Here is a 24,625-nt window from a genome sequence, read left to right as displayed (position 1 = left end):
CGTTCACAAACAGGAAAAAAGCATTGCGAATGGGCGGAACAAGCAATTCCAAGTGTTCGCCGAACTTTTGCGTGCTCATGGAGATTTTTTACCATTTCACAGAGCTTTGCGGAGCACGACTATGCAAATTCCGCCCACCCCTAGTAGACACACAGGCTAAAGGACAAGAACTGGTGTTCATTTAGTTCCTGAGAAAGTGTGTGCCAAAAACAATGTATCATGCGTTCATGACAGGAGCACCGGTGGATGTGCCAGTTCAGTTTGGCATTTGTGATGGAACATCTGTTGTGGAGCACAAAAAAAGTAAAATCAAAGTCCCGTTAATCAGGAACCAGCAGAAGACCTTCAAAATTGTTTCCCAGCAGAAAGCGTAGGAATGATGTAATTACTCCAAAGACTGCCTGGAAGGCCGACTGTCTGGAAGGTACTAACCAACTCAAAGCTAAGTGTCTTAAAAAAGTGTGCCACTCCTGCGGTACAAGACATGTTACAGATACACTGCACTAGTTCCCCAAAATGTAGCTGGTAATTAGTGCAGAGTTTCGACTGTATCCTAGTAGAAGAAATTGCAACTTGAAGATCAAATGTCTCCTTTGCAAAGGTTAAGGCCATATCCTTCTGGAACAATACGGCTTTCAGTCTGGTCAAAGTATCAAAGTGCACATTCAAAAGCTTCATCGAAGGCCAAGGTGTATTCTGTCTAACTGTGTGGGCAGGTAGAAATAATACTTGTGTACAACAGGTCACAACTGCAGAAACTGTTACAACATAGGCGACACCAGCTTTCATGCCACAGCAGTTCTAATCCTTCAACATCAAATAACTCACATTAGAAAGCAATCCGAAGGCCGGACAGATCACAGCAGCTAGAGAACCCTTCAGATAGCTGGAAAAATTTGCCATTGCATGCACCATAAAGTGAAACATCTCTAAAAATGAATGCCCTAACATACTCTTGAAGTCAGTCCTGCTAAGAAGAACTTTAGTCTCACTATTTCCTACAGTGGTATCTAAAAGGTAATATACATGACCCGTGCTAATATCCTTCTCCTAGCACTGTCTATCTGCCTACTTGATGGTGTTTCAAACAGTATTCTAAGTGAAATATCAAAAATAGCAGCGATATAAACCTGTGGATTATCCCTGCCTGGGAGTACTATTAGTTCCAGCTCTTTGCCAGAAGGGAGGGTGACATGTGACCAATCTGCTGAAGGTATTTCTGCAAGAGTAAATACTAGGTTCTCCAACTTCTCCATGTGTGAAGCGTAGTTCCTATATTCCCAATAGGCTCTGCGCATTGGAATAATATATCCTATAGATTAGACGTAGACTGAGGTCAACTAGGTCTCTATCGAATATACTAGACTTAATTGTGTGTGCCAGCTAGCTCAGAGGTCACTAGAAACGTTCTCGAATTCACAAGAATGGATTAGTCTCTGACAACCGCATAAACATGACAACCTTGTTTCCCCAAGATAAAATGTATCTTCAGAGTCATGGAAACAATAGATAGATATTTCACTCAGTCAATTGTGCAAGCTTCGTTTCACTAAAGGTGAAGAGAAAGTAGAAAGACGGGTGCTTTCAATAAAATGTTTTATTGAACATTCTTCTTTCTCAAGCATACTGTTTGTAAAATATAATGCGTACAGTATAAATAGTAGAATAAAAGAATACTGTAAGAGCATTGTATGGTTCCTAAACCATCGATAAATACATACACAAATAACAGAGGATAAAAAGAACTCAACTGGTGCTTCTAAAATACGCCTACTCTGGTGTACCTAACCTAAGCTTAGTACAAAGGAGGAAAAAAGTGAGGTGTAGCATAAATGTAGTATTCTTTTGCCAAGAATCTGCTCAAGATTTCTTTAAGGGTCTCATCAGCTCCGTACCTTAGTTTAGAATGGAGAAAGTGGGTCTTGAGTCACGATATCCCAACAACCCGCAAGGGTAGCTTGGAAACACTGGAGCTGGATTTCTCTGCAGGATAAAAGACAGCGTCTCCCTCAGTGCGTCTGCTGGGGGGGGTCGGATTCCTTTGGCACTTGCTGTAGCAGGGCGCGTCGGGCAAGTAGATAGTCGAACTGCTCCAAACCACTGTGTGTTTGCTTGGGTGAGTGTGGGCATATTTATACCTTGAAAGTGCAGAGTTTGATGTAAAGGTGGACATAATAACATCACCAAAGAATCTCAGTTCGTTGAAAACTCCATGAGTTCTTGGATAAATCAATATTCAAGCAAGGGGAAGTCCCTGACTGCTGAAGGCGGGTATTTCCAAGAAATCATTGTGGATTTTCGGAACTAGTGGAAGTTGCCCTGCCGATTTGGGCCGCATGAACTATGCCTAAATATGGCTCTGATTTCTATGCCATATAAGGATATGGTGATTTATACCTATATAAGGGCATGAATCGGTAAACTTACAATAGGTTCCTAAAATGATACATAACTCCCACTCCACGCTATTATGTTCATCTAAAGTCAAGCACTAAAACAAATAATCTAGAGCATGTGTTTACAACCCCCAAAAAATCATATAAAATGCATTTGAATGGTTGTACACGAAAATTTGAGCATTTTGTACAGTAAACATTTAGGGGAAATGACTTCATTGTAAGCATATGATATGATATTAGCAATGCTAACTGAATGAATCTTGAAAATTACATCTATGAAATGGCTCTTAGTTACAGAACAAAAAGTCGAGACCATCCCATAGCAGAATATACAAACTTTTTTGTTTTGTTTGTGGATTAGGCTAATATTGTTTCTTAGGAAGTGTTCAAGGAATTCTTGTTCTCTAAGAACAGTTGTACTTTAAGCAGAATACTTTGTGCAAAAGTTCAGTCTGTTTTGGAAAAAATCAAATCAAATTGTAGTGAAGTAGAGTTCCAAACATGGAAGCTTTTATCTTGAAAAAGTGAAGGTCGAATTTCAGAGTTCACGCTGTGTGCTAATTTCAAAAGTTATTCTCGGTGAAGGAGAAAACATTAAGTCATCAAGTCTGGCAAAGAAATAGTCAACCACGGTAGATGAAAGTTTGACTACTTCATTAAGAAGGGTAATTGTGCACAGATTTGAAGCATCGCCGTCAGCGCCATCCGCATTAGCAATATTCATATCAGAAGGTACCTGTGTGCCTGTTGGTCCGCGTATCTCACCTCCATTTTCTGGTGAGATCTCAATGAATGTTGTCATCAGGATTGGTAGCCGCTGGGGGCAACACAACACATGAGCCGTTACCGGACCCAGTAATGCGTTAGCATCCCTCAGCATAACCAATGGTAGTGTTAGACAGACATCTAACACAAATTCCTCTCCACAAAGCAGGCATTGTAGAAACAGGTAAGATGCAATATTGCCAGATTGCTCTGAATGACAGGAACCATGTGGTATTCAGATCTCTCAAACGAGCCAAGCCAAGGATCTGTGTTATTCTGTCAAGGTACCTCATAGCCTGCAGCGCATTTTCCACGCTGGCTTGGGTATCGCTGGTGGCCGTATTTGCCATAACAGAGCAGGAGGAATAAAAATAAGATCCCTGCTACGAGTCCCAAAATGAGAGGCAGTCCGCCAAACACAGAGTGGACAAAGTTAGGAAAAATGCCCAGGACTGCTTCAAAGGGTGCTAACAGTCTCAAAAAAATCGTCTTAAATAGATGTGCAATACCACTGGTAACAGACATGTTAAAGATACGACCTAACATTTCTGCGAAATGTACTTGGCAGTTTGTTGATAATAATGCATGTATCTCTGCAGAAGTCCTTGCAACTTGCAGATCATACGTCTTTGGCTTTGATTCTGCTTAAAGTATCAATTCGTATAGAAGAGATGTTTAGTGAAGGCCATAGTGGCGACTCCCCGTCTGTCTTGATTTTAGGAAACAATACTTGCATACAGCAAGTGACGCTGGCTGACACAGTAGCAAGATAGCTTATTCCTGGCATCATTCCACAACAGCTGTGATCCTTTAACAAAACATAGCTACCATTGGAAACTTGCCTGAAAATTGGATCTATCACCGCTGTGGGCAAACCCTGCAGGTGGCCGGAAAAGTTATTGGAAGAACCTTTACAAGCTCCGTGTAAATTAATACCTTGACACAATAGTGTACCTCTTAGTGAGTTTTCACAATTTTTACCACTAAGAAATACTTCCTTTCCCCCACTCCAACATTTGTGCGTGTATGGTAAATCCCAGGTTGACTTAATGTATTCTTTACCCAACCTTTCATACAGGCCTGCTGGTATGTGTTTTAAGCAGTACTGAAATTGGAAAGTCGTCACTGGTATTGGGATGGTGCCATGTATTATCCATTCAACTGAAGGTTTCTCAGAAACGGTCAATGGTAATCTCTCCAGTTTTTCAATGCTCAGCACCGTATAGTCTGCTCCCCGCTGTGCCAACGAGATTTGTTTATCTGTAAGGTTAAATACAGTAAACAATGACGTAGTGTTGATTAAACGCCAGGGCACTTAGCCGGAAAGAATGTTTTGCAACGTCCAGCCTAATAGCATTATAGAATGTAATTGAGACTGGCCATGTTGTACCATTAGCAAGTCCTGTTCCATTATGTCTATGGCAGATGATACAATGCTGTCCAAAGAATATATTCTGGACGACAGAATTGTCAATCCATTGTCAACTACAGAGAGTGATTTCTCTAAATTAATACAATCAATTTCTCGTATTCTTTCAGCTGTTTCCATTTGTGTGACTTTTCAAGCTTCATTGTAAGCAGCGTATATACCCGCGAATATGAAACGTTTATGACGTGGATTACGAGGTCCTATTAAGAATTCTCGTAAATCAACGCCATCTTTAAGCAAAGATAAGTGTTGTTTTATGTCCGGGAGTGTAGATTTCTGTAGCCATTCAAGGAATAATTTTCCAACACTGTAAGTTGTTATTATCCCTGGATGTTGTCTTTGGATATATCTTGAATCTTGTCGAGTTACTGTGAACCCTTGTGTCTTGTTCAGGAATCTATCTTGACAGTTTTTTGTGTCTGTGGGCCAGATTAACAATTTTTTCCATTCAGGATTTGTTCTGTTCTGTTGTAAAATATAATTTACGTCTACCTCCGCATCTGAAGTTAAATTACTATCTAAAGGTTTGTTTAAATCTTTTATCCTAGCAATACCAAGACAAGATGTCTGTTGAACAGTGTCATTTAAAAACATCATTTGTTCTGGGATGATGCAGGCTCTGAACAATACTTCTAAACCTTGTACCTGCCAGTCTTTTGTGCCGCCAAACAGTTTTTGTCTCAATGTTGTCTTTCCAAAAGTCAAAGTCTAAGGTGGACAATTGAGCATAAAAGGCAACAGAATACATTTGTTTAGTATTTGTCAACATACTTTTCATGCCTGTCTTATTCTCATTTTTGAAGTAAAAACTTTCTGGGTTTGTAACATTAAAACCTATGAAATATGGACATTTTCTAAGAAACGTTTTAGAACAACCTTTTGGAGGTGTAGGACAATGTTCCCATTGATTATAACTTAAATTATTTCCTTGGGTTTTCAGATTTATGCAAGTAATGATGGCCAAAATGATTAAAAAAATAAATTTCTTCATGATTTGATGAACCTTCTAAGTATTCATGTTTTGTAAATTTGCTGACATTTCTAAGTCTGCCATCATGTTATTAACAGTCTCAAAGTCCGAATCATCAGAAAATTTGCTTGGTGAGACAAAATCACTCAAGGAAACCTGAAATTGATGAGGAATCTTTAGCAGCTCAACAGGGCCATAAATGTCATATTCAGTTGTATCCCCTGCTATTCCACCAGGTAGTGGGAGCGCTGTGATGTTTACTGATGACAGGTCTCGTTCACGATGAGATGATTTGTGTGGCTTCAGGAGCAAGTTGATGTTTTTACTTGCTGTGTCCATTTTAATGTGCTTTCCATCTATCAAATTTCCCAGACTTAAAACAAGAATGAGTCATAGCAGGAGATAAAGTACAACTAACGCAATCCAAAGTTCAACCCATGGTGAAACCAGATATGTATTTGTAAGCTCTTGACCAAGTTCCTTTATTTTTTCCTTGAAAGATTTGTTTGCTGGCGTAGTTTCAGGTTCACTAGGATCCTCAGAAAAGTTATCGAAGTTGATAAAATAGCCAGAGGCAGTTCTGTCAATTGTTGGTATTGCATCCGGATTCTTTGAAATCGCTTGAGTTGCTTGTTCCCTTGACATGTTATATAGTCAGATGCTACATCTTTGTAACGGGATTTTCTTGACAAACTGTTATTTGGGTTTTAAGAGGCACAAGTTCCATGGTTTTGTTGCATAGACCTTCTTTTCTCACTGCAGGTTTATCAAAGGTGATAAGTCTTTCAGTTTGAACCTCTTGGTGTTAGGCGTTTGACCACAAGGTTCCAGTTGTTTCTGTCTTGATGATGCTTGCTCCCAACTCCTCCGGAAAGTAATCAGTGAACCAAGGTTCAAACACTTGATGCATCTGAATAGGTCCCAAGGCAAAGGGGAAGTAGTTAGAGAAACAAACAAAACACTGGATCTCTTCTTGAGATGACAGTCAAGGTTTCTCTTTGAAGTGTTCAGGGCTTCTTGAAGATGTGACACACTTTGACACCGTCACTGTATAATCAGAAGTTTGACAATAAATATCAAAATAACTTGACTTTTACCATTTACTTATCATATATGTCATTCAGTTAAAAAGGAACATACCATAATCTTATAAAGCCCTTCCTACACTTCGATATTTGTTAGGCGATGTAGATTCAGTCTTTGCACCCTTACAAAAACAAATACAAGATCTCAATATAAAGGGAGATGTAAAAATAAACTTGAACTGATTAGTTATTGTGTTAGTGAAAAGATAACTCAAACAACATATCGCAAACTTTTCAAGTTTGTCTTACCTTACAAATATTCTTCATGTGCTGCTATTTGGATTCTGAAAGTAAGTAATAACAAGAAAGAATACAGCATACAAATCAAGCTATACTAGTTCAAGATAATTTCCTGAATTATGTTCAACTCTCTGTTACATGTATCATGTTTTGTAACCAGAATCATCAAAATGTGCAGTTATAATCACTGCTGTTTTATACCACTTAGCCAAGGCATAAACTGAACAAGGAATCAGGATTGCAGTTAAATTCACTGCTTCTACATAATTCGTATTTCCTTAGAATTGCCAACTGAGTCAATACTATGTTATATTTAGGATATACAAAGTCGTTAACACGATGATCTTGAGTACGAAGATTATATGTCCTTTAAAGTTCGTTTCGTTCTATTTGTGCGATGAAGTTCAATGATTGCATTTATTGTTGCCAATGCTTTTTAAATTCCTGAGAAGAGTCTTTTTCAATGGTTAAATTGTCTTACTTGTTTATCTTTGTTCTGTAGGGTACCGGAAGTCCAGGAACGAGAAGAACCGGAATTACCTTTGCTGGGTCCCGCAAGTGGAAGCCTCCAGCGGACGTCGCGAAGACAAGAAGACCAGGGAGCCAAAGAATCAGCAAGCTGGATCGCGCGGAGGAAATCGTCAGGTAAGAAACTGGGAAGGGGACGAGGGAAGAGATTAGCTAGCGAAAGCTGGGTAGGATTACCGGAGTCGGGAAGGGAAGGAGACAGGGGCTTGAACATGAAGGCTGAGGCACTCGAAGGCTGGACGCTCGTGGTGATGCCGCAACTTGAAGCGAAGTACCTGTACATGAAGATGATGCTTTTATAGTCTCACTGGGCGTGTGCTCTTCCCTCTTCACGTGTAAGGCCAAGTTTGTTATACACGTGGATGAATTGTCAAGGTGGCTGAACAAGCGCTGCCAAACCCATATGCCCAAGAAAGAAGCATTGCCAAAACCAAATAATGAAACACAATTGTTTGAATAAGAAGACCATTAAATGACATTCACTGATGTAAATTATGAATCATTGGGTGCACATTAAGTTCTTAGACAAAGCATCATGTACCCATAACACTTGGATTGTAGGTAGATTTGGTTGTCTGCTACATCTTGGGAGTCCACTGGGCCTACTACTTATTATCGGCCACATGGTGTGGTTTGACCCGGTCGAAGGACACAACACGGTTCTCCTTTTTTCCAGCAAGGGGCGGCAGTAACACTGATCTTGTTCCATAGATTGCTAAGACAGGTACTGGTTTTCTGTAAGAACGCCCAAATTCCTTCTTATCTGCTATTTTCACCCTGACCTGATCCCCTATCTTTGGAATCCAGACAGGTCTTGCTGGGACAGGTGTTTTTTCTTCAGTGGTCGTTAGCTTTTCACTGGTATTGCTTAGACTTCTTCTTGTTTCATTTAAGTCCTGTAAAACAGCCAAACAATCTTTGATATCATAGGGTTTTTGTTCCACCACTGAAGTGTGACTATTGAGACCTTCAACCACATTTTAGTATGAAAAAGGATTTCATAGGGTGTGATTCGACCCAGAGAATTTCTTGGCAGGTTATTAAGACTACTTTGGACATTTATTAGATGTTTGATCCACCCATCACCCGAATCTAATACCCTAGCTGTTATAGATTGCTTTATGTCACGTTTTTTTCTCTCCACTGCCAAATTTCCCTCAGGATGGAATGGACTCGAAAATCGCAATGCAACACCCAAGCTGGCCATGGCCAACTTGTAAGCCCTAGAGCTAAACGCAGGACCCTGGTCAGAATGTAGCGTGCCGATTACGTATGTGCCGATAAAGACTCGCAAATCTTTTATAATAGTTCGAGCGTCAGCTGAGTGCTGAGGCCACATCCGAATGAATCTCGTCTTAATTTTTGTGGGACCGCATTAGTCCATGGTGACGTCTGCGAGTAGAAAGCCTAATGCTATCTAAAAGCGGTGTCTGTACTGGGCTGGCTACGTTGAAGTCAGGAATCTGTTAGTGTTCAAAGCTGTGGTCTCTGTAGCAGACATCACAATTAATTCCAAATTCGTAAATGTGAAGACTCATCCCTGGCCAACAGTACATCTTTTCTAGTTCTACTAGCGATTTTGAGATCCCTTGTTGTATAAGACCCTCTCCCATATGTGCTTCGAAAACGAGAGCATCACTCCCGTTCCTGTTTGGAATAACCCTATCCCCCACTCCAGGTATTCGAGCAAAAGGAACAGAGTTTGCATCAATTATGTATGTATACTAGAGTGGATAATTTAGAGGTAATGCGGCTCCGCTGCCTTTGCTCGTGGCATTGAGAGAGAGCATGGTTTCACCGTCTATAGTTGTTTTCGAACAATTGATTGTAGCTATGGAAGCCGTTTGCACAGCTGCCTTCACAGCTTCATCAGCCAATGAATTCCCTTCAACGTGAACGCCATCAAGCTGATGACTCAGTGTATGGATCACGTGAGTCTTTTGTAGTTCTTTCTGTCAAAGCACTACTTGTTCCCAAAGCTTTTTATGCTTGATTGTGCCACCTTTTGTATTTTTAAAACCATTTTAAACCCAGTTCTGCAGATATTCATTGTATTTCCGGACGCAGTTATACGAATCGCACACTATGAGTGTGGGGAATTCGCGATCAGTATTTTCAAGCGCCATCTTGAATGCCTGTAGTTCAGCTCGCTGAGCTGTACAGTCTCCGAGAGATTGAGTTTTTGTGACCATAGGTCTGAATTTACCATCGTGCCAGCGACCTTTAAAATCGCGCACGCAGCACTGTAAGCTTGTTTACCCCCAATCGCGGGCTGTGCTGATCCGTCTGTATATATTATACAGCCGTAATCTTCTAGAGGTAGAATTTCAGTAGGCAGTGGACATTCTTGTTCGTATTGGAGAAATTCTTGTGTCTTCAAGTAAGTGTCAAAAACGTATACAATGTCTGTTGCAGCAAGAGAATTAACCCATTGTATCCATCTTGGATGTAGAGCTTTTGCATTTGGAATTCTTGCTTTCATCACTGCCTCTAAGGCAGGTACAGGTGTAACGACTTTAATGGGTTTACCCAGTGCGAAGGCTCTCTCCTTTGCTACAGCAGTCTGAACCGCTGTCAGAATTTTTTCAGTTGAAGTGAATTTCATTTCAGCATGTGTGTACAAGTGTGATTTGTAAGCTATTGGTACCTTTTCACCTTCATTAAAAGTTAGGTATGTGAATCCGCATCTCCCTGGGATGATTCGGATTACAAGGTTGCATACATTGTCATGTGTTTGTAAGTGTATTGTTGCCAACATGTCTGTTTGGATTGAATGCAAAATTTCTGTGTCTTTTTGAGTCCAATTAGTTGGTTTGAAATCAGGTTTGATTAGTTCGTAGAGAGGTTTAACCCTTTCTGGGTAATTCAGAATGTAAGTTCTTCCAAAGTTTAGGAATCCTAGAATTGACTGCAGGTTTTTCCGCGTTTTTGGAGTTTGGAGCAGCGCACATTTTTCTAAAAAGTTTGCTGCCAGGCTTTTGCCTTCACTCGAAAGTCCGTATCCCAAGAATAGGACGTTGAGGTGGGCAATTCTGGACTTTTTTTTTAAGTTGAATTTATATCCTTCTGAGGCGAACCCAAGTATTATGGTGTTCACCCTGTTCAAGTGCCAATCCAAATCATCATCTGTAAGATAGATGTCATCAACATAAGATAATTCCTCATCATCAAACATTTGTAGTAACTCTGTTACTCTGGCCAAAAATAATCCTGGACTATTCTTGAATCCCTGGGGGAAACAGCAACATTGTCCCTGTGTCCCCATGATTGAGAAAGCGGTCAGGTACCTGCTTTCTGGTGCAATGTTTGGACAGAAGAAACCGTTTGAAATATCTAAAGTAGTTTTATATTTCTTCCGAACTATATTATTCATCAGTGCTGCACTGTGTGAATTTTGTACTGCAAACGTATTGCAACAAGAGTTTAAATGTCTGTAATCCAAAACTAGACTATATGTTTCATCTGGTTTGGAGACAGGAAACAAAGGATTGTTCATTGACGAGGTGCATGTTTCAATCACCCCCTGGTATTCAAGTTGATCTAAGATCTCCCTGACTTGCTTTTTAGCTTCTTGCTTTACTGGATACTACCTCTTAACAGTAGGTTGATTTTTTTACCTGGATTTTATGGTGAGCAGAATCCTCATCCCATCCCACATGATTTTTATACAATGCTGGAGCCTAGGCCACAGCCCATTTTCTCCATAGGTGTATTTTTTATGAATAGGAATATGATTAGAGAAGGCTGGCATAATGATCTCTTCGCCAAGTGGGCACTCCCTGACACTCCTTGACAAATTCAGGTGGCCAGTCTTTTTCAGCTGGAGGGATGTCATAACCCCTAGATAATTTTTCCCAAAATAATGCTTTTATTTTTCTAGTTATATTCCCCTCTATTCGAAGTGTTACTTCATATAACTTATGGGGTACACTAACCCTAGTGCCGGCAGTTTCAACCTGAATGTATTCATTCATATCCACGGTCTCCAGATGATCTTTCAGGATCCTGCGAGCTATGGTGACCTCTGATGCACTATCTAACATTGCCTAGGCCCACTCCCGGTTCTTGAGTTGTGTCCTCAAGATCCTCGGCATGTCTGATTTTTAGACTTGCTACCTTCTTTTTGGAGAATTGGCTTTTCTTATTTTTTGGAACGTGTTGTTCGTCTTTGGACTGCACGCATTCTTCTTTGTGTTCTGATCGTCCTCTTCTTTCGGATTTCTGCAACGAAGTCTAAAAGGTACGAGAGGATCGCGTATCAGTATCTTGATATCTATCAGGTTTTCTCAGATTATCCCTATTTCTAAGGTTATATCTCTTTTCAGAGTGCTCCTTTTGAGGAGATCTACCCTTGGACTGAGAACGCTTCTGTTTAGGAAGTGATTGTCTACTATTTTCCTATTTCTTTTTAGGAGTAGTTAGATTGTTTTTGATAAAAACTTTCTCAGGATTTTCTGTTGGTTCAGGCTTTACAGGTTTCCCTCCCAAACTATCTCTTCTTGGTTCTTCATAGGATTTTTCAATAATTCTGGCAAGTTCATACAGTTGTTCAGTAATATCAAGTTCTTTTAATTTTTGGCGGATTGCCACTGATGCTGCTTCACCTTTAATGTTAGCTAATAGGATAGCTGGGACCTGTTTGAAATCTTTCAGTAATTTCATACCTAGATTCAAGGCCGGTTCTGGACCGTATTCATTTTGAATCTGTCTCAGAACGTCTGGTATTACCGCCATAGATGGGACACCATGTGTTTTTGTGTAGATTGAAGCAAAGACTGTACCCTAAGTGTCACAGTCCTCTACGTGTGGTGCACTCCCCATTGGTAAACAGATAGTTAGAATCCTGTTTTTCTCATAAAGAGTACTATTGGAAATACTGCCACTATTTGAGTAATTTTCTGGGCTAAACAGAATGGAATTTGTTCCCTTTTTGCTGGCAACTTACCGATTACTAGCTGTATAGTCTGTGGTATGATTTTGTTTGTGTTCTCCTGATGAGGGGTGTGCTGTGGAATTCTAATAGCAGGTTGGATTGTTAAGGTTCGCATGACATATTGTACCAATTGTCTATAGATTCTAATTAATTGTTTTAGCTGAGCTAACAGTTCTACATCTGATATTCTTTCAATGTTAGGATGTGGTGTATAGCTGGCTAGTACCGGACATGTAGCTCCGGGTCTACCTAGTGGACCGAGCCTGGTAATGTGATTTTGATGTTGTAGGGCGTCATTAAACCAGAGCTGATGCTCTTGGTAATTTACTGGAATTTCAACGTCCTCGAAAGGAACGTATTCCTCTATCTTATAGAAGTGGGACACATGTGTTGTTGGATTTGCCTATGGAAAGACAATCCATGAATATAATACCTCTGTCTGCCGATATTCATGTGCCTCTATGACAAATATGAATCTACCACCTCTCGATGATAGGCCATTTTCTATAAGCTTAATAGCTATAGTTTTCCTCACGTTTTCTGGGATGATTATAGCATCCGGGTCATTTTGTGTGAGACCTATCTCGTCTAAACCTGGTCGGGCTGTAGTCCTTGCAGCTCCACCGTTCTCTTCATCGCTATCTTGCATTTTGTTGCAAGTTTTGCAGAGAAAGTTTTAAGGAAATAAAGATAAGGTGCACAATGTTTTAGAACAATGTATCCTTCAATGTTGAACAAAACCAAAAACTAATACGTAGGATTTTCGTCCTACCCAGTTATGACAGTTATTTTACCCTTTAACCCACTCCAGACGTTTATTGGAGTTTTTACAGGAAAAAGGGGTGAAAAGCACGACTGAGTTACTCTAGTATCTATTGTTAAATTAGTGCCTTACCAAACGTTGGGCGCCATGTAGTGTAGTTCCTATATTCCCAATAGGCTCTGCGCATTGGAATGATATATCCTATAGATTAGACGTAGGACTGAGGTCGACTAGGTCTCTATCGAATATATTAGACTTAATTGTGTGTGCGAGCTAACCCAGAGGTCACTAGAAACTTTCTCGAATTCACAAGAAGGGATTAGTCTCTGACAACTGCATAAACATGACAACTTTGTTTCCCCAAGATAAAACGTATGTTCAGAGTTGTGGAAACAATAGATAGATATTTCACTCAGTCAATCGCGCATGCTTCGTTTCACTAGAGGTGCAGAGAAAGTAGAAAGACAGTCGTTTTCAATAAAAGGTTTTATTGAACAGTCTTCTTTCTCAAGCCGTGAGAAATGAACTGCTACAATAGTAAAACTGTTTGTAAAATATAATGCGTACAGTATACATAGTAGAATAAAATAATACTGAAAGAGCATTGTATGGTTCCTAAACCATAGATAAATACATACATAAATAACAGAGGCTAAAAAGTACTCAACTGGCGCTTCAAAAATACGCCTACCCCGGTGTACCTAACCTAAGCTTAGTACGAGGGAGGAAGTAAGTGAGGTGTAGCATAAATGTCGTATTCTTTTGCCAAGAATCTGCTCAAGATTTCTCCAAGGGTCTAATCAGCTCCGTACCTTAGTTTAGAATGGAGAAGGTCAGTCTCGAGACTCGATTTCCCAACAACCCGCAAAGGTACGTTGGAAACAATGGAGCTGGATTTCTTGGCAGGAGAAAAGACAGCGTCTCTCTCAGTGCGTCTGCTGGAGGGTCGGCTTCCTTCGGCACTTGCTGTAACAGGGCGCATCGGGCAAGTAGATAGTCGAACTGCTCCAAACCACTGTCAGTTTGCTTGGGCGATTGTGGTAATATTTATACCTTGAAGGTGCCGAATTTGACGTTAAGGTGGATATAATAACGTCACTAAAGAGTCTCAGTTCTTTGAAAACTCCATGAGTTCTTGAATACATCAATATTCAAGCAAGGGGAACCCCTGACTGCTGAAGGCAGGTTTTTCCAAGAAATCGTTTTGGATTTTCGGAACTAGTGGAAGTAGCCCTGCCGTATTTGGACTGCATGAGCTATGCCTAGATATGGTTCTGATTTCTAGGCCTATATAAGGATATGGTGATTTATACCTATAAAGGCATGATTCGGGAAAAACACAATAGGGTCCTAAAATGATACATAACATGCGCCTGGACGCCCCTTAGCTGGGGCAGCAGTGCGCATTACAAATTTATGTAACATAACATAACATAACATGTGTGTCATGTTGCATCCTTTCTTGTCATGTTGGTTTTTTGTTTTGTTAAGGTTTATGGTAAAAACAGGCTAGTGGCATTAAGGTGTCGCCATGGTATGCAACAGACACGAAGTGTCTGAAGAGTTAGCTCAGTAACATATTCAATCTAAGCTGTGACAGCCCATGTTGTAAAGAGGACATATCATTTTGTATGATGTCTATTGCAGATGACATTTTGTTACCCAGAGAGTATATTCTAGTGTAGAATGTAGTCATACCATTATCAACTACTGCTAGAGCGCTTTCTAAATTTGCCCTGTCAATTTTTTTGCGAAACTTTCCACACTTTATTGTAAATTGCATACAAGGAGTGCTATTGAAGTGGTTTTCAAGGACCTATTAAAATGTCCTGTAATCCCCAGTCATCAGAAAGAAAGGGCAGGTGTAGTTTCACCTGGGACAAAGATTAGGTTTTTAGCCAATCAAGGCACAACTTCCTAACACTGTAAGTTGCTACCAGCCCGAGTGTTGTGCATAACGTAGGTCAGGCTTGCTGATCTTAAATCCTTTAGTGTCACCCAGGAAACATGCATGGCATGCATTAGTATCTAAAGGCCACACTAATCATCCCCCCTCATTGGCCTCTGAAGAATGATATGAACTGTTGCGAAGCATGGTGTCTAATATGTCTTCTGTGTAATTTGTGAATCATTGCCAGTTTACAAAACATGCAGATGTGGGAATATTTGGTGTATTTAAATCTTTTATCTTTGCCAAGCCAAGTCATGATGTCTGCTGCACAGTTTTGTTCAGGCTAATCGGTTGATGTGGTATCTGTCAATGTTTAGTTCTCCAAATAGATTTTAAATCAACAGTTTCTCCCAAAAACTCAAACTCTCTTGTGGACAACTGGGTAAGAAAAGATGCAGAATATATAAGCTTTGTATAAGTGAGCATATTTTTCTTTGCTGGTGATGGTGTGAGCCTGTAGTAATAAGACCCTGGATCAGCTGGATTGTGACTGGAGAAATATGCAAACTTCTGTGCAAATGTGTGTGTTACCCTGTGGTGGTGTGTAGGGCAGTGTTCAAATTGGGTGTAATTAAATACTGCATGTGAAGTATTGCCTTATGCAAGTAATGGTGACCATAATGTTGAAAACAGAAGATTGCATAATACTTAGTTGTGTCATCATACATATCACCTGATTTAAAAACAGTGGAATACTCTAGATCTTCTAGCATTTCATGCACTGTATCAATGTCCCAATCATCAGTGATAGTATGAGGGGTGATAATGTAATTTAAAGAAATGCAGATTACCTATGGTAAACTATAATAATACCAATTATTTGTAAAACATGAACAAATCACCCCTTAAGTTTTCAAGGCGCTGGGGCAATCGGGGAGATTAAGTGAGCTATTTCCCAGAGTCATATGATTCTGAAATGACCTGCCTCCAGCGCAGGTGATTGAACTGTGAGCCTCCACTCCGGAGTCAGCCACTCTGGCTGCTGCACCACACCTCTCCCTTCTCCCTCTCCAATGTATCTGCAATTGTTCAGTTGGACCAAATATATCATGCAATATTCTATCTCAAACAAATCCATCAAGCAGTGAAACAGCAGAAATGTTCACTAGGGAAAGGACTCCTCCACTTTGTGTGAGGAAGAATAGGGTGTTAAAACAAACTTTACCAATTGTACTGCAGAGCGTTCTGGAAGAAAGTGTTCAATTGGAAGCAGGAAAAACACTGTCACAAAACGAATCCAAAGGGCAAAAAAAGTAATGAAATTGTGATCCAAAAGTAGAGCCAAGGAGGAGCAAATAATGTCTTCTTCAGCCAAAAATAGTATACACTCAATCTACCTCGGAGAGTTGGAGGTGGCCCAGATGAAGCTAAAGAGAAGTCATCAAAGTTGATAAAATAGCTAGAGGCTGCTTGATCAATTTTTGGCAGCTCTGGAGGCTGTGCAGTACTTGAAACTGAATAGAACTGTGGTACATTGATGTAAACACCATCTGTGTCGAGGTTCCAAATAGAAATCTGTGTTTCTGTGCAAGTTGTTTGTATAGAAGTTGTTGATGTAGCAGATAGAAGAGATGCTTCATCACTGATCAAAGCTTCAATGGGACCCCCTGTATAATAGTTAGGGGAGCTTAATGTGTAAAACCAGCCCCATGATGCAGTTTGATTAGATCTATTGCCACAAATCTCTTGTTTTTGCAACCAGCAAGGGGCTGTAAAATTATAGTTCTGGTACTTTCAAAAGCCATGTCAAGTACAAGTGCTCTGTAAGATGGCTCAAATTCTTTGTTGTCTACTATTTTCTCCCAGTCCAGTTCAATAGACTAGGGGATCTAGCCAGGACTTACTGGTGATTCCTTCATTTCTACAGTTGTGGTGTGTTTTATTTGGACATTGCTCTGTGTGTCCCAGAAGCTGTTCAGTTCCTGTAAAACAGCCAGACTTTCATTGATGTCAAAGGGTGTTTCTGCTGCCACTGTACGGGTACTGTCTAGGTCAGACACCCACATCTTAACCCCAAACAGGAACTCATAGGGAATCCAACCACCCAGGGATTTTTAGGGAAGATTGTTTACGGCTCTCTGGGCCCCATATAGGTGATGGACCCAACTGCGACCTGGGCCTAATACCCTCATTTTTAAAGATTGCTTTCAGTCTTGGCTCTTCCTTTCCACTACCACGTTTCCCTTGTGATGCTAGGGGGAGAAGTACTGCATGGTCACACCCAGTCTTCTCTTAGTATCTTTGTAAGCCTTGTTGGGGAATGCCAGACCCTGGTGTGAACAGAATCTGCTGTCCAGATAAAAACTTGTATATTCTTTTTAACAGTTCAGGCATAAGCCATTTGATGTGGCCAGACCCATAGGAATCAAGAGCAGGAATTAACTGCAACCAAGATGTATTTGTAAGCTCCACCCTATTGTAAGGGGCCGCAGTGGTCTAGATAAGCACAAACAAGTGGCTTGCTTGAGATTAATAGACGTTGCATTTAAGGAAAAAGTCTGTAGTCTGTTTATATAGACCTGGCACCGAATAGCGTTTCTGTAATAGTGAAATTGTAGCTGCTATCCCTGCATGTGCAGATGCTAGGCCCTCATGTACTGCTAGTAGTAAACCTAACTTACTATCTGAATTAGGCATTACTCGATCCCCCACTTTAGGAATCTGAGCAAATGTAATCTTTTGGCACTTAATTGGTAGGAGTATTTTGTTGGAAATACTTTTAGTAAGTGGGTACCTTCACATGCAGTGTTGACAGCAGTCATAATGTCCATCTATCCTCGTACAGGAATGAGTAATCGCAGCAGCAGTTTTCACTGTTGCATGTGCGGCTTCACCAGTCATGTAATTCCACTCAAAGTGTATTCCTACACGCTGGAAACTCAAGGCGTGAATCACATACATCCTTGGCAAGCATTCTCTCAGTTTAGCCACTTGTCCAGAAAGCATTTTGTGCCTAATGGTGTACCCTTTGGAATCCTAAATCCGTTCCAGTTCCAGTAGTGTAGATAATCATTGTAGGACTGGACACAATAATACAAATCACACACTAGTGCCTGAATGAGAGCTCTGAGTTCTGCCAGCTGCGCTGTGCAATCACCCTAGTGACTGAGTGTAGGTCTTTTCAAGGCAGAATTCACCTTTCTGCATTCTTCCCTTCACAGTGGCACTCGCTGCTGAGTATTGGTGTTTTGTACCTACAGCATGCTTTGCAGAACTATCAGTATAGATAATATAAACATACTTATCAAGAGGCATGACTTAATTAGGAAGAGGGTATTAATTTTCATTTTGCAGTTATGATTGTGTTTGTAGTGTAGAGTATAGATTGTGTTTGTAGTATAGTGTATCATTTCTCTCGGCGAGAATCCAGCTCCAGTGTTTCTAAGCTCCCCTTGCGGGGTGCTGGGAAATCGATTCCCGAGACACCAGACCTCCTTCATTCTAAACTAAAGGTACAGAGCTGATTAGAACCTAGAGAAACCTTGGATAGATTCTTGGCAAAGAAAAACTAAACTTACGCTACACCACACTTACTCCTTCCCGCGTACTTGACTTAGGTTAGGTACATTGGGGTAGGCGTATTTTAGAAGCACCAGTTGAGTACTTTTTAGCCATTGTTTTTTATGTATGTATTTATATATGGTTTAGGAACCATACAATCATCTTACAGAATTATTTTATAATATTGTTCTCGCTGTACGCATTATACTTTGCAGTCTGCATTACGATTGTAGCAGTTCATTTTTCTTGCATGTGAAAGAAGACTGTTCAATTAAACCATTTTTTGAAAATGACCGTCTCCCTATTTCTCTGCACATCTGTAGAAACGAAGCATGCACAAGGGACTGAGTGAAATACTTATCTATTGTTTCTGCGACTCTAGAGATACATTTCTCATTCTTGGGAAACAAAGTTGTCATGTTATGTCTAATCTATAGGATATATTATTCCAATGTGCAGAGCGGTTTGTGAATATAGGAACTACACTACATGGTGCCCAACGCTTGGCAAGGCACTAATTAAACACTAGATATTAAGGTAACTCAGTCGTGCTTTTCTCAGAGACCCCTTTTCCCCGTAAAATACTCCAATAGACGCCTGGAGTGGGTAAAAGGATAAAATGTCCACCATAACTGAGAAGGACGAAAATCCTATGTATTAGTTTTTGGTTTTGTTCAACGTTGAAGGATACAGTGTTCCAAAATATTGTGCACTTTATCTTTGTTTCTTTGAAACTTGCTCTGCGACTTTCATTAAACAATGTTGAATAACGGCAACAGCACCGAGAACTGTGGAGCTGCAGCAACTGCAGCCCTACCAGGCTTAGACGTTACAGGTTTCCAACAAGATGGCCCGGATGAAATAATCATCCTCGAAGATTTAGGGAAAACCATCACTATAAAACTTATAACAAATGGCCTATCATCAAGAGGTGGTAGGGCAATTTTTGTGATAGAGGCAAATTAACATCGGTAAACAGAGGTATTCTATTCATGGAATATCATCTCTGAAGTAAATTCAGTAAAACATGTATTTCACTACTACAAAGTAGAGAAACATCCAACGCAATACGTTCCTTTTGAGGATATTGAAATTCCACTAACTTACCAAGAGCATGCGTTCCGGTTTAAAGGCACCCTACAACATCAAAATCACATTATCAGGCTCAGTCCACTAGGTAGACCAGGAGCAACATGGCCAGTACTAGCCAGCTATACACCACATCCTGACATTGAAGAAATGACAGGTGCTGAACTATTAGTTCAACTAAAACAACTAATCAAAATACATAGACAATTGGTTCAATATGTCATGCAGACTCTAACAGTCCAACTTCCTATAAGGATTCCACAACAAACTCCTTACAAGGGGAACACAAATAAAATCACCCCACAGACTATACAATCAGTCATTGGTAAATGACCCGCAAAAAGGGAACAAATTCCATTCTGGATAGCTCATAAAATTACTCAAATTGAGGCAGTATTTCCTGATACTACCCGTCATGAGAAACACAGGATTTTAACAATCTGTTTGCCAATGGGGATTGTATCACACCTGGAGGACTGCGAAACTTGGGGTACAGTCTTTGCTGCAATCTACACCAAAACACATTGTGGCGGTAATACCAGATGTCTTGTAACAGATTCAAAATGAATACGGGGCAGAGCCTGCTTTAAATCTAGGTATGAAATTACTGAAAGATTTCAAACAGGTCTCAACAATAATATTAGCTAATATTATAGGTGAAGCAGCATCCGTGGCGAGAGAATTTGATGTAACTGAGCAACCTTAAGAACTAGCCAGAATAATAGACAAATCCTATGAAGAACTAGGTAGAGACAGTTTAGGTGGTAAACCAGTAAAACTGCAGCTGACTGAAAGTCCTGAAAAGGTCTTTATTAAAAACACTCTCACTGTTCCTAAAAAGTAGTGGGAGAACACTAAAGAGAAGCTTTCTCAATCTCGAGGTAGGTCTCCTCAAAAAGAGCCCTCTGAAAGGATGTATAACCTCAGGAATAGGGATAATTTGAGAAAACCTAATAGATATCAGGATACTGATACACTTTCCTCTCGTACCTTTCAGACTTCATCACAGAAATTGGAAAGAAGAGGACGATCAGAACAAAAGGAAGGACGTGAGAAGTCCAATGACGATCAACACGTTCCAAAAAAAAAAGAAAACCCAATTCACCAAAAAGAAGGTAGCAGGTCTAAAAATGAGACATGCCGAGGATCTTGAGGACATAACTCAAGAACGGGGAGTGGGCTCAGACAATGTTGGACAGCGCAGCAGAAGTAACCGTAGCTCACAAGATCTTGAAGGATCTTCTGGAGACAGTGGACTTGAATGAGTATATCCAAGTTGAAATTGCTGATACCAGGGTTAGTGTCCCACACAAGTTATATGAAGTACCACTCAGGATGGAGGGGGACATAACTAGAGCACTCTTTTGGGAGAAGCTCTCTAAGGGTTGTGACATTATTCGATCTGAACAAGACTGGCCACCTGAATTTGTCAGGGAGTGCCCACATGGCGAAGACATCATTATGCCAGCCTTCTCCAACCATATTCCAATTCATAAAAAATACACATATGCCAGGTGTAGGTGTAGGTACTGACGACCTAAAAACTATTTTACTTAACAACAGAACAGATCCTGATTGGAAAAAATGGTTAATCTGGCCCAGAGACAAAAACAACTGTCATGACAGATTCCTGAATAAGACACAAGGGTTCACATTCACTAGTCCACATCCAAGACATTTCCAGAGACAACATCCAGGGATAGTAACATCATACAGTGTGGGAAAACTGTGGTTTGAGTGGCTACAAAAATTTACACTAATAATAAAATAATAATAAACCATTTATTGAGCGCCTGGTTACACAGCAGACAGTGTTTACCCGCGCTAATTGCTGCAAAGATTTCAAGAAGGCAGATGATAAGAGAGCCATAGGGAGGAGGAATTACGTGATGGGAAACAGGAATGTCTTAAGTTTACTCCGGAAAATGATTTCCGAGGGTTCCATGCGCAAATATAGCGGGAGTTCATTCCACTGTTTAGAGGCCAAGTATCTAAATGAGCGGCCTCCCATCCTGGCCCTCTTGACTCGAGGAAGTTTGAACAACATCGTGCCGGAGGATCTTAAATTCCGGGTGGGACGATGTATACTGAGGAGGTTCTGGAGATAGTTCGGGCCTTTACCTTGTGCGATGCGATGAGCAAAGCAAAGGACTTTAAATTTGATCCGCTCCCTGACAGGGAGCCAATGAAGCTTTGCCAACGCGGTTTTAACAGAGGCTCTGCGAGGAAGTCCAAGCACAAGTCGTGCAGCAGCGTTCTGGACACACTGTAGTTGATGGAGTACTTTTGCACTCAAGCCTGCTAGCAGGGCATTTCCATAATCGAGGTGGGGGGTCACCAAGGCATGGACAATAGTTTTTCTGGCACCAATGGGGAGGAGATCCAGAACCTTCCGAAGGACCCTTAGTACGCTGAGACACCTCCCTGTCACCTTGTTGACGTGTGACTTGGAAGAGAGATCTGAGTCAAGCATCACGCCAAGATTTCTTACCGAATCCACAGGGGTGGGTGGGCTACCCAGTTCAGTAGGCCACCACCTATGAGACCATGCAGATACTGCTTTCCCCACCACTAGCAGTTCTGTTTTTTCGCCATTTAGGCGCAGGCAGTTATTGTTCATCCATGATGCCACTGAAGATAAACAGTTGGAAAAATTAGTGGCATCATCACTGTGGTCGGGCGTGAGCTTGAATATTAGTTGGGTGTCATCGGCGTAACTAACAATGGTCATCCCGAATGCCTCCACCACGTGGGCCAGGGGTTCCATATAGATGTTGAACAAAGTGGGGCTCAAACTTGAGCCCTGAGGAACCCCATGGCTTACCTTCCTAATAGAAGACCTGAAGGGTGGGCAATGAATTTGGAAGCTCCTATTGACCAGAAAGGAACGTATTCACTCTAGCGCTGATCCCTCCACCCCCATCTCAGAGAGTCGGGACAGCAGCGTTGTGTGCAGCACGGTGTCAAACGCTGCGCTTAGATCTAATAACACCAACGCTGCTGTCTCACCCTCATCTACTAGCCTTCTAAGGCACTCGGTGGAATAGAGGACGGCTGATTCCATAGAATAGCCAGGTCTAAATCCTGATTGGGAGGGATGGAGGAGGGCTTTCTCCTCAAGATATGCCATAAGCTGCTTATTCACAATCTTCTCTACAATTTTGGAGCAGAAAGGTAGGAGGGAGATGGGGCGGAGATTTTGGAGTTGAGAGATATGGATGTTTGGCTTCTTTTTAAGAGGGATCACTTGGGCAGTTTGCCACGCTTCAGGTACATAACATTCCTGAAAGGACAATGTCACCATATGGCTGATGTGGTCAATCAGCATACTTTCCATAACCTCTTTGCAACGTGCCAGAGGGCATACGTCGCTGGGAGAGCCGGATTGTATGCTATTGATGATAGCTAGTAAGTCATGTCTTTCAGGTGTTTTGAAGCATGTAAGATGGGATTTCCTAATGGACCCAGAGCTGTCTCTCGTGCCGCTTTGGTGGCCTGAGGAATCAATACTGGGTTTAAAAGTGGCATGGATTTTATCGACTTAAAGTAAATGTAAAACAACACTTATGTTTACTTAAAGATGGCGTTGATTTAAGGGACTTCCTACAAGGACCTGCGAAACAGCGTCATAAACATTTTATATATGCTGGTATCTATGCTCTTTACAATGAAACGTGGAAAACAATGCAATCAGAGACTGCAGAACGAATACGAGAAATTGATCGTTTTAATTTAGAGAAATCTCTCTCTGTAGTTGACAATGGGTTAACGATTCTGTCATCCAGAATAGATTCTTTGGACAGCATAGTATCCTCTGCCATTGACATAATGGAATAGGACTTGGTCATGTTACAACATGGTCAGTCACTATTGCGTTCTATAATGCTTTTGGGCTAGATGTTGCAAAACCTTTGTTCTGGCCTATGTGCCATGGCGTCTAATCAACACAATGTCATTGTTTTCTGAATTTAACCTTACAGATAAACAAATCACTTAAGCACAGTGGGGAGCAGACTATACGGTGCTGTGCATTGAAAAACTGGAAAGATTACCATTAACTGTTTGTGAGAAGCCAGCAACAGAATGGATAATACATGGTACAATCACTCTGCCTGTGATGATTTTCCCTTTTCAGTATTGTTTTAAGCATATACCTGCTGGCGTATATGAAAGGTTGGGTAGAGAATACATCAAGACATTCTGGGATTTACCTTATACACACAAATGTTGGAGTGGGGGAAAAGAAGTGTTTCTTAGTGGTACGAATAGTGAAAATACACTAAGTGGTTCACTCTTTTGTCAGGGTATTAACTTACACGGGGCCTGCGATGGCTCCTCTAACAACTTATTCTGCCACCTGCAAGGTTCTCCAGCTGCAGTGATAGATTCAATTTTTTGGCAGCTCTCTAATTGGAGTTACATTATGTTGAATGCTCACAGCTGTTGTGGCATGTTGCCAGGAACCCCCTATGTTGTAACTGTGTCAGCCAGGGTCACTTGCTGTATGCAAGAATTGTTTCCTAAAACTAAGACAGACGGGGAGTCGCCATTATGGCCTTCACTGAACATCTCTTCTATAGGAATTGATACTTTGAGCAGACTGAAAGCCATTCTTTTACAAAAAAACTGTACCACTGACCTCGGCCAAAGAGATATATGATCTGCAAGTTGCAAGGACTTCTGCAGAGACACAAGCCCGTCTATCAACAAATTGCCCTATACATTTCTCAGAAATGTTATGTTGTATCTTAAACATGTCTGATACAAGTGGTAATTTACGTGTATTTAAGACAATTTGTTTAGGACTGTTAGCACCCTTTGAAGCAGTCCTAGGCACATTTCCAAATTTTGTGCACTCTGTGTTTGGCGGCCTGCCTTTCATTTTGGGTCTCCTAGCAGGAATACCATTTTTACTCATTCTGCTCCAATATGGCAAGTCAAATCACCATCGACATCCAGATCACCTTGGAGA

The sequence above is a fragment of the Lissotriton vulgaris genome, chromosome 8 (assembly GCF_964263255.1).
Source record: "Lissotriton vulgaris chromosome 8, aLisVul1.2, whole genome shotgun sequence".
NCBI lineage: Eukaryota > Metazoa > Chordata > Amphibia > Caudata > Salamandridae > Lissotriton > Lissotriton vulgaris.
This window is presented reverse-complemented; position numbering follows the sequence as displayed.